Source organism: Siphateles boraxobius, unplaced genomic scaffold (genome assembly GCF_051911475.1).
Source record: "Siphateles boraxobius isolate OS27281-9 unplaced genomic scaffold, OSU_SipBor_1 63, whole genome shotgun sequence".
NCBI lineage: Eukaryota > Metazoa > Chordata > Actinopteri > Cypriniformes > Leuciscidae > Siphateles > Siphateles boraxobius.
In genome coordinates, this window is record NW_027509190.1 from 1,784,396 (window position 1) to 1,804,499 (window position 20,104).

Consider the following 20,104-nt stretch of genomic DNA (forward strand, 5'->3'; position numbering starts at 1 on the left):
ATGCTACCACAGCAATTCAGAAACATCTTGCCAACCTTCCTCACTCATAAGAAGGCAATCTGTAAAACTGTGATGGATGAACTGAGGCGCTCTGGAAAATCCCCTAATGACAAGGCCAACCAGCTGTCTGAGTTGCTTCACCTTAAGTTTGAAAGAGCCCACCTTGCATACCTTCTCATTGTGCAGAACGTCAGGGATGCTGAAGCAGGGCTGTATGGCCAGAAAACCATCACAGGAGCATTGAGGAAGGATGACACACCTGCTTCGTTTGGGGGTTACGAAGATACTGATGGGTGGCATGGGGTGTCTGTGTCTGCACATTATCTGGTGGAGTGCCTGCTTCAGGAATATCACCGGCAAGAGGCAGCTCTCACTCAGCTCCTTCAAGGAACTTTTGGACAGGTGTTCAGATCAGATCACACACGCAAAGTTGCTAGAAAAGTGACCCTCTCATCTGGCACAATGTCATCCTACGCTGTGATGAACGAGAACTGGATGATCCTGTCCTGGGTGATGCTGCAGTCTGAGAGTGAGCAATCCTTGAGGTCAATGTACTGTGGGATGGCCAATCGCTACAGTGCTGCTAGCATACCCAAGGCCAAGTACCAGTGGGTGGAAAGGTAAGAATAATCACATCTCATCACACATCACATCAAGATGTGTAAGCAAAGGTAATGAATACATTAAAATTAAAATGTATTTCCCTTTTATGTACTTAGGGACTGCTGTGCTGCTTTCAGAGTGATGGACCCAGGACCCTATGAGCACCAGCAGTGGGAAGCTTGGAGGACCACTGAAGCTACTGTGGCAGAGGTTACATCAGAAAACCTCAAGAATGTAAATGCCGCTTGCCATAAGTACAATGAGGACATGGTGGTTAAACTAGACTTGTTTCACTGTATGCGGCGATTCACCAGGGAATGTGTTTCGGAGCACCATCCTCTGTATAGCTCGTTCTGCCAGTTCCTCTCTTCTGCCGTAGTAGATCAGAGTGACCTGGAGAAACTGAGGAACGCATACAAGTTCTGTGGAATTGAGCCTGCTAATCCCACAAAGCAGCACATCAGAGCGCACTGCAGGACAAAAGTGCCACATCCTAGAGAGCTGGTCCAAAGAGTGGAAGAAGTACTTCACCATTTCCATCTTGCAAAGGATCCCAACAACATCTTCCTTTTTAAACCCTCGATGCTAAAATTGTGGTACAACTGAATCATGTCAAGGGTGAAGGAGCTGCTGTGCCCATCTGGATCCCTGTCAGAGGCACTTCACAGCAAGAGGGGTTTCATTTCCAACAGGCTCAGTGAGTAACGGGTAATCGCGTCTCTCCTGAGCTGTTCCAGGCGCAGGGTATGACTGGTGTCGCACGCTGGAATTATCAGCCGCTGGTGGACCTGAAGCAGCCTGGGCTTGTCTTACCTGGAGTGTTTGACCCTGTTTTGATGATGGAGTTAAACAGGGCATCTATAAGAGTGACTGGGTAACCCAAATATCCAGCCTTCCACATCTCCAGCTGGGACACAAGAGAGAGGTTTGGCCTACAATATGTGGAGCCAGGCTGTCGACCTGTGCCTCTTGACTTTGACAAACACAAAAGCAGGAAGACAGACCTAGGGATGCAAGAAGAGTCTTCATCTGGCACTGATTTCTCCTTTCCATCTCAGGTAAGCCTTTAAAGTTCTTTGATAACAAACATTTTATTGAAAAACAAATACTTAATAATTCTCGCTCGCATATAACACTAATTTTGCTGAATTTCAGAAATGCTTAGAGGATTCCTCTTCTGCTGAGACCCCTCTTGCTCCTGAACCAGAGGCCACCCAACAGACTCTCGTTTTCAATGTTTTTCTACTCCGAGTGCTGTGACAATGAAGGAACAAACATCTGAGGAGTTTCTTTTAGATGCAGGTAATTATATTATTCATACAGGCACCAATGTGTGTAATCTGTTTGCCTAATCTATGCACACAAAACAAATACTTCGTTTAATAATTTTGTGAATCTCTTTTAGAACTGACAAGCACACCACCACTGCCTTTAGCTGCTTCTCCCTGTGCTGCTCGGACTGGACCCATTAAGACAGGCGGTCGAGTCTTTGTGTTGGACCATAACAGATGGACAGATCCAATGAGAAATGCCATTGATGGTTTGCTGGCCAAGCACCACGGGAGCAAGGACCTCCTGACAAAGGTGGATGGTGAATATGCTGCTATGGTACAGAGTGCCTGCACTCACCCAAACAGCCTTTTGCACTCAACCACAAAGCAGCACATGAGCAGGTACATAAAAAACCTTGCTAAAAAAAAGAACACTAATGCTTCACTCAACACCAGCCCAGAAAAGCTCCTGGAGACACAGCAGTTATGGCAGCTTCTTCACTCAGGCAGTGAAACCATCAGTGTCCCAGTGACAGTACTGCCACCTGCCCCAGTCAATCCTCCCGCAAAGAGTGTTCCTGAGACTGTCTTTCTGGACCAGGCAGCGCTTGAGAAGATGGTGAAGGACATCATAGAGAAGCAGCAGGCATTTCAGCAGCAACAACAACAGCATATGCTGCAAAAAAAGCACACTAGATCCTGTTTAGCCTGTGGTCAGCCTAATTCTCGATACATGGGTGATGGCACCTCAATACATTTCTTTTATCAAGGTGGTGATGTTAAATACTTCTACTGCTCCAAGAAAGTTTTTGACACATATTCCGCAGAGGGCCTGACCAACCCCAGAATGCCCTTTGAAGACTTTGCAGAGACTCCTTTTTTTCAGCGAGAACTGGAGTCCTCGAAGCAGAGAGGGGCAGAAAATAGGAGGGTGATTGAGGAGAGAAGCAAGAGAAAGTCAGTAATGGAGCATCCTACTGGTCGTCTGTGCAGATTCTGCCACCTGCCACTGAAACAAGGACCCAACAGTCCTCATATTCACACTGGTTTCCCTGGAGTGGCAGGCAAATACATTTACTTTCCTGCTAAAGTGTTTTCCCTTTATCAGGCTCAGGGAATGAAATTTCATGGAAAGACTTTCAGCAGTCTCCATTCTATGAGGCTGAGAAGCAGAGGTGGATTGAGGAAAAGAAAAAATGACTTCACTGACAAATGACATGCCCAGACCTCAAATACTGTTTATAGCTCAAAGACATTCCTTGCACAATCTTATGCATATATGTATATACATATTATTGCACTTTTAATGTATATATATATATAATTTTTTTAAATATTTAATTTATTTCCATTTGTTCATTAAAATACCAAAAGTATTGTATTTTATTGTATTGGATTGTGTTTTAGTGTTTTTTTAAGTTCATTTATTGACTTGCATTATTTTATCTTGCTCAGATTTGAAAAACACTAAATGTTAAGCACTGGTACTATTATACTCTGTACATAATTGTTTAATTTAAAATACTTTTTTTCTTGTTTTTTCCTGTTCTCCTCAACTTTAGATATTATTATTGCTGTTGTTTAATCTATAATCTATCATTTTAAATTGTTACATTTATTTCCATTGTTAATTAAAATCAAACAATTGTGTCCTTGTTTGCATTGTACTTTAGTGTTTTTAAAGTAAATTTTATTGACTTGCATTATTTTATCTTGCTCAGATGTGTAAACACTAAATGTTAATAACTGTTGTCATTAAACACTACATAATTATTTGATTTAAAAAATCTTGTTTTTTTCCTATGTTCTCCACAGCTTTATATTTTATTATTTTTATTATTAATGTTATTGTTGTTTAATCCAGGGGTTTTCAAACTGTGGGTCGAGACCCATTTGTGGGTCGCAGATTGGGAAGAGGTGGGTCGCGCAGTCACTATTGGCTGCAGCGAAATTTACGCGCAGCGTTCTCCTTTTTCCAAAGCACTAGGGCGGTTGCGCTCCGGAGGCGTCTGTCGTTGCTAAGCGCAACCATCAGCTGCGCTCTCCGTTACAGCAAGGAAAACGCTTGCGGCATTCTGAAAAGTTGAGAAGTTTTTATCTCGATGTGGCGCGGACGCGCTTGGAAAAAACGAGCGCGTCGCACCGCGAGCTTCCATTATGAGCGCGCATACCGCGCACCTACATTTGAATACGCGATATGTGAACAGGCCCTTAATCTGTCGTCTGTTCAACACAGCGCTGTTGACTTTCAGATATGGTCTTCGTAAGAGTGCGTTGTTTGCATTCCCTCGCATGCATTCTGCTACCTACCAACACAAGGAAATTTTATATGTAAAACATATTTCACATGTAGCTACACACACGAGGACGAAAGTGTTTTCTGCGCTGAACAACGTGGTGAGTTTAACAACACTTTTAGCAGAAATATTAGTATTGAAATTCTAGGTCATGGGCCTACTGTCAAATTAAATAATTTAGAAAATAAAATTATTTGTTGTTATATCAAAACTTTGGTTAAGATTAAAATTACTTAATCTTTAATTTCTTCGTGTCTGGGTAAATTAGTTGAGGCAGCAGCAAGAACTACTCGGTATTCTTCACTTTATTTCAACAGCCATTAGGCTGCTATTTTAATTCTACATTATTTTGATAATGTACCATAAGTTTGTATTGCAGTTAAACTTGTATGTCTTTCATACTATGACAAGGAGAAAACTGCTCTGAAGAGATCTAACGCCTTCCACCCCACCCCACATTCATGCTTTTTAAAAATCATTTTGGTGGGTCTTGAGATAGATTATTCTTGTCTAGGTGGGTCCTGGAATGGAAAAGTTTGGGAACCCCTGGTTTAATCTATAAGTATTTAATACATTACCTTTTTCAGTTTTACATAATAATATGTATATTTTTGTACTATAAATAAAACGAGAAACTTACTATTTGGTGTTTACTGGTTATATTTCATATATATATTGGATTTCTGTACATAGTTAAACAAATATAATGTAAATATCTCAATGTAAAATGTAAAGGTCTAAAACATTATCAAAATGTTCTTTACAATTATTCACATTCAAATATTTTCTATATTAAAGAAAACTAAACCCTATTATAATGTAAATGTTTATTGAGGTAGTTGCACATTTTGTACATTCTACACAATAACAAATCTTACTCGTTTTATTCTATTTTTGTGCACAAAGTTAGTTTATTATATGTAAATCGTACTTAACATGAGTTTCTAATCATTTTTTAATCTAGATACACTTTATGGTAGTTGTGGTCGAGACGAGACTCGAACCTGTAATTTCGTGTATTTTTTCAGGCCCGCCTCCCTGGAATTTCCTGCGTTCTTATTGGCTAGCAACGCTCTACACCTACATGCGACTGGCCCTCCCTGGGATTTCCTGCGTTCTTATTGGCTAGCAACGCTCTACACCTACATGCGACTGGCCCCCGCGTGGAAGGCAGCTATGCTCACCACTATTGAAGACTGTTGGATGTAGACTGGAAGCCCTGTTCTGCGGTCAGCAAGAATTTTCGCAATACATTAGCAGCTGGCAGGTGCAGATGGACTGAAACTCTCTTTGTTTGGACCTGGCACTTAAAAAAATTGCATGAACTTATTGACCTGACCTACCAGGCACCATATTAAAAAAAAGGGTCTCTAATTTAATAATGTAACACGTTTTATACAGACACTTCATATTTAAACGGTATTAGATAATTTTTTGGATTCACTGGCTTCTGTGAAGCGTTGAGCTAAAATGACGCATGACGCCGTTCCTGGAAGCCGCGCTGATCGGATACAACTACCTGTCTCTGCAACTCCTCGTTAGTATAGTGGAAAGTATCTCCGCCTGTCACGTGGAAGACAGGGGTTCGATTCCCCGACGGGGAGATCCAGTCCTTTACTGCTGCCAAAAGACCTTAACAAATGTTTTGCTCCAGCAAACAAGTTACAGGAGAAGTTGGCAAGGGGCCACCGACGACTGTTTTAAAGACAGCTTGAGAAAAATGCAATGCGTTGGCCGGGAATCGAACGCATACAGCAAGAATGGACAGACCCAGGAATCGAACCCATAGCAAGAATGCTCGTAATCAAGGTCTTTAATTTACAAATGTGATGCGTTGGCCGGGAATCGAACCCGGGTCAACTGCTTGGAAGGCAGCTATGCTCACCACTATACCACCAACGCAAGACTGTTGGATATAGTATGGAAGCCCTGTTCTCCGGTCAGCAATAATTTTCGCAATACTTTAGCAGCTGGCAGGTGCAGATGAACTGAAACTCTCTTTGTTTGGACCTGGCACTTAAAAAAATTGCATGAACTTATTGACCTGACCTACCAGGCACCATATTAAAAAAAAGGGTCTCTAATTCAATAATGTAACACTTTTTATACAGACACTTCATATTTAAACGGTATTAGATTATTTTTTGCATTCACTGGCTTCTGTGAAGCGTTGAGCTAAAATGACGCATGACGCCGTTCCTGCAAGCCGTGCTGATCGGATACAACTACCTGTCTCTGCAACTCCTTGTTAGTATAGTGGAAAGTATCTCCGCCTGTCACGCGGAGACTGGGGTTCGATTCCCCGACGGGGAGATTCAGTCCTTTACTGCTGCCAAAAGACCTTAACAAATGTTTTGCTCCAGCAAACAAGTTACAGGGAAGTTGGCAAGGGGCCCGGACGACTGTTTTAAAGACAGCTTGAGAAAAATGCAATGCGTTGGCCGGGAATCGAACCCATACAGCAAGAATGGACAGACCCAGGAATCGAACCCATAGCAAGAATGCTCGTAATCAAGGTGTTTAATTTACAAATGTGATGCGTTGGCCGGGAATCGAACCCGGTCACCTGCTTGGAAGGCAGCTATGCTCACCACAATACCACCAACGCAGGCCTTTGAACGTAGACTGGAAGCCCGGTTGTGCGGTCAGCAAGAATTTTCGCAATACATTATCAGCTGGCAGGTGCAGATGAACTGAAACTCTCTTTGTTTGGACCTGGCACTTAAAAAAATTGCATGAACTTATTGACCTGACCTACCAGGCACTGTAGTGATCTTTTTCTTTGTAGAAAAGTTAGAAGCTCAGACCAGGAGACAATGGAAGTTTTCCTAGCAGAAGTTCTTTATTGCTTGTCGGTAGCTGCAGTCATTCCAACATCGTCTAACTAAGGGAACTTTACATTGTAGTTTATATACATTTCAAGGGGGAGGGATTACATTGTGAGGAACAAAGCATTAAATGAGCTGAAACATGAGAACAGAACGGTGCAGGACTTCTCGCACTGAGATAAGAACTCCAAGACAAATGGTCTCAGTAATAAAATGGCAGGATTTCAAACTTGCTCAGCATGCCTCTTCACCCGGTAAAACAATGAGAACAGGAAAAGCCTAGCCTTCTCGTACTGAGATGGGACAGTCAGGAATATCCTGCTGGGAACCCCTACCATTTGCAGAGATTTCCTGGTCTCATCATTTATAAACTTTCTCAATATAAAATACTATTGTATTGGAAATCTAAATTAAACATTTAAATAAAATTTGTAATCCTACAGCACCATATTAAAAAACAAGGTCTCTAATTTAATAATGTAACACGTTTTATACAGACACTTCATATTTAAACGGTATTAGATTATTTTTTGGATTCACTGGCTTCTGTGAAGCGTTGAGCTAAAATGACGCATGACGCCGTTCCTGGAAGCCGCGCTGATCGGATACAACTACCTGTCTCTGCAACTCCTCGTTAGTATAGTGGAAAGTATCTCCGCCTGTCACGCGGAAGACCGGGGTTCGATTCCCCGACGGGGAGATCCAGTCCTTTACTGCTGCCAAAAGACCTTAACAAATGTTTTGCTCCAGCAAACAAGTTACAGGAGAAGTTGGCAAGGGGCCACCGACGACTGTTTTAAAGACAGCTTGAGAAAAATGCAATGTGTTGGCCGGGAATCGAACGCATACAGCAAGAATGGACAGACCCAGGAATCGAACCCATAGCAAGAATGCTCGTAATCAAGGTCTTTAATTTACAAATGTGATGCGTTGGCCGGGAATCGAACCCGGCTCAACTGCTTGGAAGGCAGCTATGCTCACCACTATACCACCAACACAAGACTGTTGGATGTAGACTGGAAGCCCTCTTCTGCGGTCAGCAAGAATGTTCGCAATATATTAGCAGCTGGCAGGTGCAGATGAATTGAAACTCTCTTTGTTTGGACCTGGCACTTAAAAAAATTGCATGAACTTATTGACCTGACCTACTAGGCACCATATTAAAAAAAAGGGTCTCTAATTTAATAATGTAACACGTTTTATACAGACACTTCATATTTAAACGGTATTAGATTATTTTTTGGATTCACTGGCTTCTGTGAAGCGTTGAGCTAAAATGACGCATGACGCCGTTCCTGGAAGCCGCGCTGATCGGATACAACTACCTGTCTCTGCAACTCCTCGTTAGTATAGTGGAAAGTATCTCCGCCTGTCACGCGGAAGACCGGGGTTCGATTCCCCGACGGGGAGATCCAGTCCTTTACTGCTGCCAAAAGACCTTAACAAATGTTTTGCTCCAGCAAACAAGTTACAGAAGAAGTTGGCAAGGGGCCACCGACGACTGTTTTAAAGACAGCTTGAGAAAAATGCAATGCGTTGGCCGGGAATCGAACGCATACAGCAAGAATGGACAGACCCAGGAATCGAACCCATAGCAAGAATGCTCGTAATCAAGGTCTTTAATTTACAAATGTGATGCGTTGACCGGGAATCGAACCCGGGTCAACTGCTTGGAAGGCAGCTATGCTCACCACTATACCACCAACACAAGACTGTTGGATGTAGACTGGAAGCCCTCTTCTGCGGTCAGCAAGAATGTTCGCAATATATTAGCAGCTGGCAGGTGCAGATGAACTGAAACTCTCTTTGTTTGGACCTGGCACTTAAAAAAATTGCATGAACTTATTGACCTGACCTACCAGGCACTGTAGTGATCTTTTTCTTTGTAGAAAAGTTAGAAGCTCAGACCAGGAGACAGTGGAAGTTTTCCAAGCAGAAGTTCTTTATTGCTTGTCGGTAGCTGCAGTCATTCCAACATCGTCTAACTAAGGGAACTTTACATTGTAGTTTATATACATTTCAAGGGGGAGGGATTACATTGTGAGGAACAAAGCCTTAAATGAGCTGAAAGATGAGAACAGAACGGTGCAGGACTTCTCGCACTGAGATAAGAACTCCAAGACAAATGGTCTCAGTAATAAAATGGCAGGATTTCAAACTTGCTCAGCATGACTCTTCACCCGGTAAAACAATGAGAACAGGAAAAGCCTAGCCTTCTCGTACTGAGATGGGACAGTCAGGAATATCCTGCTGGGAACCCCTACCATTTGCAGAGATTTCCTGGTCTCATCATTTATAAACTTTCTCAATATAAAATACTATTGTATTAGAAATCTAAATTAAACATTTAAATAAAATTTGTAATCCTACAGCACCATATTTATAAACAAGGTCTCTAATTTAATAATGTAACACGTTTTATACAGACACTTCATATTTAAACGGTATTAGATTATTTTTTGGATTCACTGGCTTCTGTGAAGCGTTGAGCTAAAATGACGCATGACGCCGTTCCTGGAAGCCGCGCTGATCGGATACAACTACCTGTCTCTGCAACTTCTCGTTAGTATAGTGGAAAGTATCTCCGCCTGTCACGCGGAAGACTGGGGTTCGATTCCCCGACGGGGAGATCTAGTCCTTTACTGCTGCCAAAAGACCTTAACAAATGTTTTGCTCCAGCAAACAAGTTACAGGAGAAGTTGGCAAGGGGCCACCGACGACTGTTTTAAAGACAGCTTGAGAAAAATGCAATGCGTTGGCCGGGAATCGAACGCATACAGCAAGAATGGACAGACCCAGGAATCTAACCCATAGCAAGAATGCTCGTAGTCAAGGTCTTTAATTTACAAATGTGATGCGTTGGCCGGGAATCGAACCCAGGTCAACTGCTTGGAAGGCAGCTATGCTCCCCACTATACCACCAACGCAAGACTGTTGGATGTAGACTGGAAGCCCTGTTCTGCGGTCAGCAATAATTTTTGTAATACTTTAGCAGCTGGCAGGTGCAGATGAACTGAAACTCTCTTTGTTTGGACCTGGCACTTAAAAAAATTGCATGAACTTATTGACCTGACCTACCAGGCACCATATTAAAAAACAAGGTCTCTAATTTAATAATGTAACACGTTTTATACAGACACTTCATATTTAAACGGTATTAGATTATTTTTTGCATTCATTGGCTTCTGTGAAGCGTTGAGCTAAAATGACGCATGACGCCGTTCCTGCAAGCCGCGCCGATCGGATACAACTACCTGTCTCTGCAACTCCTTGTTAGTATAGTGGAAAGTATCTCCGCCTGTCACGCGGAGACTGGGATTCGATTCCCTGACGGGGAGATTCAGTCCTTTACTGCTGCCAAAAGACCTTAACAAATGTTTTGCTCCAGCAAACAAGTTACAGGGAAGTTGGCAAGGGGCCCGGACGACTGTTTTAAAGACAGCTTGAGAAAAATGCAATGCGTTGGCCGGGAATCGAACGCATACAGCAAGAATGGACAGACCCAGGAATCGAACCCATAGCAAGAATGCTCGTAGTCAAGGTCTTTAATTTACAAATGTGATGCGTTGGCCGGGAATCGAACCCAGGTCAACTGCTTGGAAGGCAGCTATGCTCCCCACTATACGACCAACGCAAGACTGTTGGATGTAGACTGGAAGCCCTGTTCTGCGGTCAGCAATAATTTTTGCAATACTTTAGCAGCTGGCAGGTGCAGATGAACTGAAACTCTCTTTGTTTGGACCTGGCACTTAAAAAAATTGCATGAACTTATTGACCTGACCTACCAGGCACCATATTAAAAAACAAGGTCTCTAATTTAATAATGTAACACGTTTTATACAGACACTTCATATTTAAACGGTATTAGATTATTTTTTGCATTCACTGGCTTCTGTGAAGCGTTGAGCTAAAATGACGCATGACGCCGTTCCTGCAAGCCGCGCTGATCGGATACAACTACCTGTCTCTGCAACTCCTTGTTAGTATAGTGGAAAGTATCTCTGCCTGTCACGCGGAGACTGGGGTTCGATTCCCTGACGGGGAGATTCAGTCCTTGACTGCTGCCAAAAGACCTTAACAAATGTTTTGCTCCAGCAAACAAGTTACAGGGAAGTTGGCAAGGGGCCCGGACGACTGTTTTAAAGACAGCTTGAGAAAAATGCAATGCGTTGGCCGGGAATCGAACCAATACAGCAAGAATGGACAGACCCAGGAATCGAACCCATAGAAAGAATGCTCGTAATCAAGGTCTTTAATTTACAAATGTGATGCGTTGGCCGGGAATCGAACCCGGTCACCTGCTTGGAAGGCAGCTATGCTCACCACTATACCACCAACGCAGGCCTTTGAACGTAGACTGGAAGCCCGGTTGTGCGGTCAGCAAGAATTTTCGCAATACATTAGCAGCTGGCAGGTGCAGATGAACTGAAACTCTCTTTGTTTGGATCTGGCACTTAAAAAAATTGCATGAACTTATTGACCTGACCTACCAGGCACTGTAGTGATCATTTTCTTTGTAGAAAAGTTAGAAGCTCAGACCAGGAGACAGTGGAAGTTTTCCAAGCAGAAGTTCTTTATTGTTTGTCGGTAGCTGCAGTCATTCCAACATCGTCTAACTAAGGGAACTTTACATTGTAGTTTATATACATTTCAAGGGGGAGGGATTAAATTGTGAGGAACAAAGCATGTAAATGAGCTGAAACATGAGAACAGAACGGTGCAGGACTTCTCGCACTGAGATAAGAACTCCAAGACAAATGGTCTCAGTAATAAAATAGCAGGTGTTCAAACTTGCTCAGCATGACTCTTCACCCGGTAAAACAATGAGAACAGGAAAAGCCTAGCCTTCTCGCACTGAGATGGGACAGTCAGGAATATCCTGCTGGGAACCCCTACCGTTTGCAGAGATTTCCTGGTCTCATCATTTATAAACTTTCTCAATATAAAATACTATTGTATTGGAAATCTAAATTAAACATTTAAATAAAATTTGAAATCCTACAACACCATATTAAAAAACAAGGTCTCTAATTTAATAATGTAACACGTTTTATACAGACACTTCATATTTAAACGGTATTAGATTATTTTTTGGATTCACTGGCTTCTGTGAAGCGTTGAGCTAAAATGACGCATGACGCCGTTCCTGGAAGCCGCGCTGATCGGATACAACTACCTGTCTCTGCAACTCCTCGTTAGTATAGTGGAAAGTATCTCCGCCTGTCACGCGGAAGACCGGGGTTCGATTCCCCGACGGGAGATCCAGTCCTTTACTGCTGCCAAAAGACCTTAACAAATGTTTTGCTCCAGCAAACAAGTTACAGGAGAAGTTGGCAAGGGGCCACCAACGACTGTTTTAAAGACAGCTTGAGAAAAATGCAATGCGTTGGCCGGGAATCGAACGCATACAGCAAGAATGGACAGACCCAGGATTCGAACCCATAGCAAGAATGCTCGTAATCAAGGTCTTTAATTTACAAATGTGATGCGTTGGCCAGCAATCGAACCCGGCTCAACTGCTTGGAAGGCAGCTATGCTCACCACTATACCACCAACACAAGACTGTTGGATGTAGACTGGAAGCCCTCTTCTGCGGTCAGCAAGAATGTTCGCAATATATTAGCAGCTGGCAGGTGCAGATGAATTGAAACTCTCTTTGTTTGGACCTGGCACTTAAAAAAATTGCATGAACTTATTGACCTGACCTACCAGGCACCATATTAAAAAAAAGGGTCTCTAATTTAATAATGTAACACGTTTTATACAGACACTTCATATTTAAACGGTATTAGATTATTTTTTGGATTCACTGGCTTCTGTGAAGCGTTGAGCTAAAATGACGCATGAAGCCGTTCCAGGAAGTGCCGCCTATCGGGGACAACTACCTGTCTCTGCAACTCCTCGTTAGTATAGTGGAAAGTATCTCCTCCTGTCACGCGGAAGACCGGGGTTCGATTCCCCGACGGGGAGATCCAGTCCTTTACTGCTGCCAAAAGACCTTAACAAATGTTTTGCTCCAGCAAACAAGTTACAGGAGAAGTTGGCAAGGGGCCTCTCACAACTGTTTTAAAGACAGCTTGAGAAAAATGCAATGCGTTGGCCGGGAATCGAACGCACACAGCAAGAATGGACTGCCCCAGGAATCGAACCCATAGCAAGAATGCTCGTAATCAAGGTCTTTAATTTACAAATGTGATGCGTTGGCCGGGAATCGAACCCGGGTAAACTGCTTGGAAGGAAGCTATGCTCACCACTATACCACCAACGCAAGACTGTTGGATGTAGACTGGAAGCCCTGTTCTGCGGTCAGCAATAATTTTCGCAATACTTTAGCAGCTGGCAGGTGCAGATGAACTGAAACTCTCTTTGTTTGGACCTGGCACTTAAAAAAATTGCATGAACTTATTGACCTGACCTACCAGGCACCATATTAAAAAAAGGGTCTCTAATTTAATAATGTAACACTTTTTATACAGACACTTCATATTTAAACGGTATTAGATTATTTTTTGCATTCACTGGCTTCTGTGAAGCGTTGAGCTAAAATGACGCATGACGCTGTTCCTGGAAGCCGCGCTGATCGGATACAACTACCTGTCTCTGCAACTCCTTGTTAGTATAGTGGAAAGTATCTCCGCCTATCACACGGAGACTGGGGTTCGATTCCCCGACGGGGAGATCCAGTCCTTTACTGCTGCCAAAAGACCTTAACAAATGTTTTGCTTCAGCAAACAAGTTGCAGGAGAAGTTGGCAAGGGGCCTCGGACGACTGTTTTAAAGACAGCTTGAGAAAAATGCAATGCGTTGGCCGGGAATCGAACGCATACAGCAAGAATGGACAGACCCAGGAATCGAACCCATAGCAAGAATGCTCGTAATCAAGGTCTTTAATTTACAAATGTGATGCGTTGGCCGGGAATCGAACCAAGGTCAACTGCTTGGAAGGCAGCTATGCTCACCACTATACGACCAACGCAAGACTGTTGGATGTAGACTGGAAGCCCTGTTCTGCGGTCAGCAATAATTTTTGCAATACTTTAGCAGCTGGCAGGTGCAGATGAACTGAAACTCTCTTTGTTTGGACCTGGCACTTAAAAAAATTGCATGAACTTATTGACCTGACCTACCAGGCACCATATTAAAAAACAAGGTCTCTAATTTAATAATGTAACACGTTTTATACAGACACTTCATATTTAAACGGTATTAGATTATTTTTTGCATTCACTGGCTTCTGTGAAGCGTTGAGCTAAAATGACGCATGACGCCGTTCCTGCAAGCCGCGCTGATCGGATAAAACTACCTGTCTCTGCAACTCCTTGCTAGTATAGTGAAAAGCATCTTCGCCTGTCACGCGGAGACTGGGGTTCGATTCCCCGACGGGGAGATTCAGTCCTTTACTGCTGCCAAAAGACCTTAACAAAAGTTTTGCTCCAGCAAACAAGTTACAGGGAAGTTGGCAAGGGGCCCGGACGACTGTTTTAAAGACAGCTTGAGAAAAATGCAATGCGTTGGCCGGGAATCGAACCCATACAGCCAGAATGGACAGACCCAGGAATCGAACCCATAGCAAGAATGCTCGTAATCAAGGTCTGTAATTTACAAATGTGATGCATTTGCCGGGAATCGAACCCGGGTCAACTGCTTGGAAGGCATCTATGCTCACCACTATACCACCTACGCGAGGTGGTATAGTGGTGGTAAAAAAATTGCATGAACTTATTGACCTGACCTACCAGGCACCATATTAAAAAAAAGGGTCTCTAATTTAATAATGTAACACGTTTTATACAGACACTTCATATTTAAACAGTATTAGATTATTTTTTGGATTCACTGGCTTCTGTGAAGCGTTGAGCTAAAATGACGCATGAAGCCGTTCCAGGAAGTGCCGCCTATCGGGGACAACTACCTGTCTCTGCAACTCCTCGTTAGTATAGTGGAAAGTATCTCCTCCTGTCACGCGGAAGACCGGGGTTCGATTCCCCGACGGGGAGATCCAGTCCTTTACTGCTGCCAAAAGACCTTAACAAATGTTTTGCTCCAGCAAACAAGTTACAGGAGAAGTTGGCAAGGGGCCTCTCACAACTGTTTTAAAGACAGCTTGAGAAAAATGCAATGCGTTGGCCGGGAATCGAACGCACACAGCAAGAATGGACTGCCCCAGGAATCGAACCCATAGCAAGAATGCTCGTAATCAAGGTCTTTAATTTACAAATGTGATGCGTTGGCCGGGAATCGAACCCGGGTAAACTGCTTGGAAGGAAGCTATGCTCACCACTATACCACCAACGCAAGACTGTTGGATGTAGACTGGAAGCCCTGTTCTGCGGTCAGCAATAATTTTCGCAATACTTTAGCAGCTGGCAGGTGCAGATGAACTGAAACTCTCTTTGTTTGGACCTGGCACTTAAAAAAATTGCATGAACTTATTGACCTGACCTACCAGGCACCATATTAAAAAAAGGGTCTCTAATTTAATAATGTAACACTTTTTATACAGACACTTCATATTTAAACGGTATTAGATTATTTTTTGCATTCACTGGCTTCTGTGAAGCGTTGAGCTAAAATGACGCATGACGCTGTTCCTGGAAGCCGCGCTGATCGGATACAACTACCTGTCTCTGCAACTCCTTGTTAGTATAGTGGAAAGTATCTCCGCCTATCACACGGAGACTGGGGTTCGATTCCCCGACGGGGAGATCCAGTCCTTTACTGCTGCCAAAAGACCTTAACAAATGTTTTGCTTCAGCAAACAAGTTGCAGGAGAAGTTGGCAAGGGGCCTCGGACGACTGTTTTAAAGACAGCTTGAGAAAAATGCAATGCGTTGGCCGGGAATCGAACGCATACAGCAAGAATGGACAGACCCAGGAATCGAACCCATAGCAAGAATGCTCGTAATCAAGGTCTTTAATTTACAAATGTGATGCGTTGGCCGGGAATCGAACCAAGGTCAACTGCTTGGAAGGCAGCTATGCTCACCACTATACGACCAACGCAAGACTGTTGGATGTAGACTGGAAGCCCTGTTCTGCGGTCAGCAATAATTTTTGCAATACTTTAGCAGCTGGCAGGTGCAGATGAACTGAAACTCTCTTTGTTTGGACCTGGCACTTAAAAAAATTGCATGAACTTATTGACCTGACCTACCAGGCACCATATTAAAAAACAAGGTCTCTAATTTAATAATGTAACACGTTTTATACAGACACTTCATATTTAAACGGTATTAGATTATTTTTTGCATTCACTGGCTTCTGTGAAGCGTTGAGCTAAAATGACGCATGACGCCGTTCCTGCAAGCCGTGCTGATCGGATACAACTACCTGTCTCTGCAACTCCTTGCTAGTATAGTGGAAAGTATCTCCGCCTGTCACGCGGAGACTGGGGTTCGATTCCCCGACGGGGAGATTCCGTCCTTTACTGCTGCCAAAAGACCTTAACAAAAGTTTTGCTCCAGCAAACAAGTTACAGGGAAGTTGGCAAGGGGCCCGGACGACTGTTTTAAAGACAGCTTGAGAAAAATGCAATGCGTTGGCCGGGAATCGAACCCATACAGCCAGAATGGACAGACCCAGGAATCAAACCCATAGCAAGAATGCTCGTAATCAAGGTCTTTAATTTACAAATGTGATGCGTTGGCCGGGAATCGAACCCTGGTCAACTGCTTGGAAGGCAGCTATGCTCACCACTATACCACCAACGCAAGACTATTGGATGTAGGCTGGAAGCCGTGTTGTGCGATCAGCAAGAATGTTCGCAATACATTAGCAGCTGGCAGGTGGAGATGAACTGAAACTCTCTTTGTTTTGACCTGGCACTTAAAAAAATTGCATGAACTTATTGACCTGACCTACCAGGCACCATATTAAAAAACAAGGTCTCTAATTTAATAATGTAACACGTTTTATACAGACACTTCATATTTAAACGGTATTAGATTATTTTTTGCAATCACTGGCTTATGTGAAGCGTTGAGCTAAAATGACGCATGAAGCCGTTCCTGGAAGCCGCGCTGATCGGTTACAACTACCTGTCTCTGCAACTCCTTGTTAGTATAGTGGCAAGTATCTCCGCCTGTCACGCGGAGACTGGGTTTCGATTCCCCGACGGGGAGATCCAGTCCTTTACTGCTGCCAAAAGACCTTAACAGGAATCGAACCCATAACAAGAATGCTCATAATCAAGGTCTTTAATTTACAAATGTGATGCGTTGGCCGGGAATCGAACCCGATCACCTGCTTGGAAGGCAGCTATGCTCACCACAATACCACCAACGCAGGCCTTTGAACGTAGACTGGAAGCCCGGTTGTGCGGTCAGCAAGAATTTTCGCAATTCATTAGCAGCTGGCAGGTGCAGATGAACTGAAACTCTCTTTGTTTGGACCTGGCACTTAAAAAAATTGCATGAACTTATTGACCTGACCTACCAGGCACTGTAGTGATCTTTTTCTTTGTAGAAAAGTTAGAAGCTCAGACCAGGAGACGGTGGAACTTTACATTGTAGTTTATATACATTTCAAGGGGGAGGGATTACATTGTGAGGAACAAAGCATGTAAATGAGCTGAAACATGAGAACAGAACGGTGCAGGACTTCTCGCACTGAGATAAGAACTCCAAGACAAATGGTCTCAGTAATAAAATAGCAGGTGTTCAAACTTGCTCAGCATGACTCTTCACCCGGTAAAACAATGAGAACAGGAAAAGCCTAGCCTTCTCGCACTGAGATGGGACAGTCAGGAATATCCTGCTGGGAACCCCTACTGTTTGCAGATATTTCCTGGTCTCATCATTTATAAACTTTCTCAATATAAAATACTATTGTATTGTAAATCTAAATTAAACATTTAAATAAAATTTGTAATCCTACATTTCCCCCTTTGAGAGTTCTAAATAACTCTCACAAAATACAAATTTAAACACTTAAACAAACATGCAATTTTAGGGTCCGTGACGTCCCTACGGGTAATAATCTTCAGTCATCTGGTGTAATTTGCTGAAAGATCAAGAATGTCTTGTTGGCCCACCATGTTTGCGCACAAGTGAGTCCTGGAATGCAGTCATCTTCAGATGTGACATGCACACTTTCTTTCCAGCAAACAAGGCATTTGTGACATATTCATCAGCTCTAAGAATATGTTGTTTCTGGAGTCCGGACTTCCGATCTTCATGATGTGTAGTAGTAGGACAATCTTGATCATGTCGATGGATGATTGAAGGTTTCGTATGTGAGTCTCTGCGTTGTGTATTTTTTTTTCTTTCGTGATAGTAGGTTCGGCAGTGGGTCTAGTTGTTTTCTGGAGGTTGTGGCTTCATACGCAGGTGAGGAGGTTGATGCGTATGGGTCTCGGGACAGTCATCAGTGGTGTCTGCACAGAGTAAGAAAGAAAAAACAAAAGACAGTAGAGCAGTATTTGTTCAAACACTAGGATTGTGAACTTTTTCTGAGTCTGCTAGACAGTGGAGCAGTATTTGTTCAAACACTAGGGTTGTAAACTTTTCTGAGTCAGCTTTTGTTGTTTCCTCTTTCCCTATTTCTTAAACCTTTGACACCTAAGGAACAGTGAGGTAAGGATGGACTAGGATAGGGCCTATGAGGGAAGTCTTCACCCCAGGGTTAACCCCCGAAGCCTGTTGCGTTGGGTACTTCCCGGGGCTCCTCACTGGTTCCGTGTCCTAACCTATCCCTGTAGGTGGGGGAACAACCTTACAGTGTGTACAATGAGTCCAGGTTTTCCTTCCCTGACACAATACTGCAGCTGCTGTAATCAACATCACTTGATGTGGCCCATGCCACTTTGGTTCTAATGGAGGAAACGTTTTTGTACAGATCAATTATTGATTCAGGAGGCATAATTTTCTTCTGTGCTGCACTACCTGAACAAACTTGTACAGTTGCATAGAAACAAGCCTGTTTAGCTGCCATATCAGCAAGATAATTATCTTTAGCGTCCGTAGTATTAGTTGTGAGATGTGCTTTCACTTTGATCACTGCTAATTTCTTTGGAAGTTTCATGGAAAACATTAGATCTTTCACTAATTCAGCATGCTTAATGGGGGATCCAGCAGAAGTTAGAAAGTGTCTGGTTTGCCAAATGACACCAAAATCATGAATTACCCCAAAAGCATATCTGGAATCTGTGTAGATATTAGCAACTGATCCTGAAGCTAGCGTGCATGCTCTTGTTGGGGCTACTAGTTCTGCAGCTTGAGCTGAAAAATGATCTGGAAGACGTCCTGAAGCTAACACTTCCGTGATGGACGTTACTGCATAACCTGCTCGTCTGTAGTAATTTCTCCTTCATCCTCTAACAAAACTTCAGTCATAGCAGACATCGTACATGAGGACGGATTCGTGACAGGTGCAAGCTGTAAGACAATATTCGGCATTATTGTGGACAGTGCATGATGGCTTTTTTTACGTTTACAGTCTGACCTAACACTATTAATGATGAAAGGCCTGTGCTGTAAAATAACATTTAAGGCTGTGAGTCTACTTTAACCAGTGTCCCCCAAAGGAGAAACTGAGATAGTTACTTTCCTTTTGTTCTATTAAACAAAAACAGAAGTCTTTTATCTCTGTTGTAAGTTAGTAGGGAAATTAAGCACTCACAGCCCAACTGGTTAACAACTAAAACAGCCGCCCAACGAGCTTAATGACGAGGGGAGGGGCTGCTTCAGAGGAGCCAGCAGGCTGAGCAGAAGCTGAGTTACATTGTTAGTTTCTCTAACATTCTTTTTGTTTTTTCTACACTCTTTTCCCCAATGTCCATGTTTACCACAATAATAACAACTGCTGCCCTTTCTCTTAGGACATTTGCGTTTCTGTTGCTTCTCTGCGTTGACCTTAAAGGATGCTGCTGCAATTTTCACTCTTGCCTTGACATCAGAGTTTCTTTCCCAAGTAACTAAACTGTCCAAGTTGTTTTGCAGGGTTCTAGTGACCCATGTGACATTTAAGAAATGCAATGCATTTCTATGCTCTGACATGGCCATCAATGGCCACATGGCCATTGACCATCAAACCATGTGCGAGCTAAGGGGCCATTATCATTTAACACCTTCTCTGAAGTGTCCGCTATACCACTGTATGCAGCAGC

At 43.1% G+C, this 20,104-nt stretch overlaps 1 long non-coding RNA gene and 9 other non-coding genes across 10 annotated transcripts in view; 4 read left to right on the forward strand and 6 right to left on the reverse strand.

Moving 5' to 3' along the window:
• Window positions 1-20,104, forward strand: part of LOC143719415 (uncharacterized) — a 694,388-nt gene that overhangs the window by 661,206 nt on the left and 13,078 nt on the right. The window lies entirely within an intron of this gene.
• Window positions 6,002-6,073, reverse strand: trnag-ucc (transfer RNA glycine (anticodon UCC)). The gene has a single exon. It is a non-coding gene; the product is annotated as a tRNA-Gly (tRNA).
• On the forward strand, window positions 7,628-7,699 carry trnad-guc (transfer RNA aspartic acid (anticodon GUC)). The gene has a single exon. It is a non-coding gene; the product is annotated as a tRNA-Asp (tRNA).
• Window positions 7,926-7,997, reverse strand: trnag-ucc (transfer RNA glycine (anticodon UCC)). The gene has a single exon. It is a non-coding gene; the product is annotated as a tRNA-Gly (tRNA).
• trnad-guc (transfer RNA aspartic acid (anticodon GUC)) lies at window positions 8,338-8,409 on the forward strand. The gene has a single exon. It is a non-coding gene; the product is annotated as a tRNA-Asp (tRNA).
• On the reverse strand, window positions 8,636-8,707 carry trnag-ucc (transfer RNA glycine (anticodon UCC)). Its single transcript has one exon. It is a non-coding gene; the product is annotated as a tRNA-Gly (tRNA).
• Window positions 9,855-9,926, reverse strand: trnag-ucc (transfer RNA glycine (anticodon UCC)). The gene has a single exon. It is a non-coding gene; the product is annotated as a tRNA-Gly (tRNA).
• trnag-ucc (transfer RNA glycine (anticodon UCC)) lies at window positions 10,562-10,633 on the reverse strand. The gene has a single exon. It is a non-coding gene; the product is annotated as a tRNA-Gly (tRNA).
• On the forward strand, window positions 12,188-12,260 carry trnad-guc (transfer RNA aspartic acid (anticodon GUC)). Its single transcript has one exon. It is a non-coding gene; the product is annotated as a tRNA-Asp (tRNA).
• trnag-ucc (transfer RNA glycine (anticodon UCC)) lies at window positions 16,638-16,709 on the reverse strand. The gene has a single exon. It is a non-coding gene; the product is annotated as a tRNA-Gly (tRNA).